Consider the following 1478-nt stretch of genomic DNA (forward strand, 5'->3'; position numbering starts at 1 on the left):
GGAAGGGTGGATGTACAAGGGGCACAAAATATCGTGGAAAATACAATGAAAAAGTAATGGCATTGCCCCACTAATGTTGAAGCCCCTCATATATATAAATCATAGTAGCATAGCCTAGTCCCCAAATTCCTCTTAGTTGTTTTCCTGTTTATTTAACTGGGAGACTGAAAGTTACTCATCAAATTACCACATAGTAAGTAATCAACTATAATTGGTTCCATTTAATTGTCCTCATTCCTTGGGTTTTCTTGTTTTTGTCCAAAATAAAAGGACCTTAATCTGAAGCATAATTTATTTCCTGTGTCCCAAATATGAAAATTAGAGATGTTAAGACAATTAAAACTCAAAGAACCAAACTCCCTGCCATCGAGACAGTGCCACGCACAGTGCCCTCGTGGGACAGGATGAAACTGCCCCCGTGAGTTTCTGAGACAGTAACTCTTTATGGGAGTAGACAGCCCCATCTCTTTGCTGAGGAGCGGCTGGTGGTTTCAAACTGCTGACCTTTGAGGATTACAGCCCAACGCATGACCACTACATCACCAGGGCTCCTCGCACGATGAAGATGGTGCCAGATGGTGCACCTTGGTCCCATTCTTTTGCATGAAAAATAATTTCAAGGCATTCCTGACATCAAGATTGACTGGAAAAGTTTAATTTCTATACACTATAACTGATGCCCTTCCATAATCCCTAAGACTGGTTCTCAACCTTCCTAATGCCGTGACCCTTTAATACACTTCCTCACGCTGCGGGGACCCCCCCACAACCATAAAATTATTTGTATTGCTCCTTCATAACTGTAATTTTGCTACTGTTATGAATCTGGTGACCCCTGTGAAAGGGTTGTTCGACCCCCAAAGGAATTGTGACCCCCAGGTTGAGAACGACTGCCCTAAGATGATGCCAGAGTAAGAAGGCCTTTTACTCTCGAAGAGAATGTTTCCCATTCGGTGTGCTAAAGCTAACCACGTTTTCTGATCACAGCACACGGCCGTTTGTAGGTCTGCAAATGACAAACTATTGAACGTCAGCCAGCAGAGTTGAGTAAATTTGATACTGGGGGTCAAATATGACTACCAACAACAGCTGTGCCCTTTTGTGGGGAGTGGGGTGGAATCTCTGGGCCACTGTTGAAGAAAGAAAGGGATTCAGCAAACGGACAGGTCCCAAACACTGTAATAGACGGTGAGCTAGCTTTGGCTTAAATCAGCGCTGCCATATTATCAAGACTGTCAGCATGTTCAAGGCAACAAGTCAAATAGACACCTTTCCAAGAAAACCAACAATGAACCAAGTCAAGGCAGGAAGAGTTCTGCTACCAATAGTACAGATCCCTGTTGAAGACCCTTGAAGGCATATGAGGACTCTCATACTCGTGTGTATCATCTAAGGCAGCGGTTCTCAGCCTGTGGGTTGAACAGCCCTTTCACAGGGATCGCCTGATTCATAACAGTAGCAAAATTACAGTGATGAAG

Source organism: Echinops telfairi, unplaced genomic scaffold (genome assembly GCF_000313985.2).
Source record: "Echinops telfairi isolate 266 unplaced genomic scaffold, ASM31398v2 ScPeMD7_4;HRSCAF=17, whole genome shotgun sequence".
Taxonomy (NCBI): domain Eukaryota; kingdom Metazoa; phylum Chordata; class Mammalia; order Afrosoricida; family Tenrecidae; genus Echinops; species Echinops telfairi.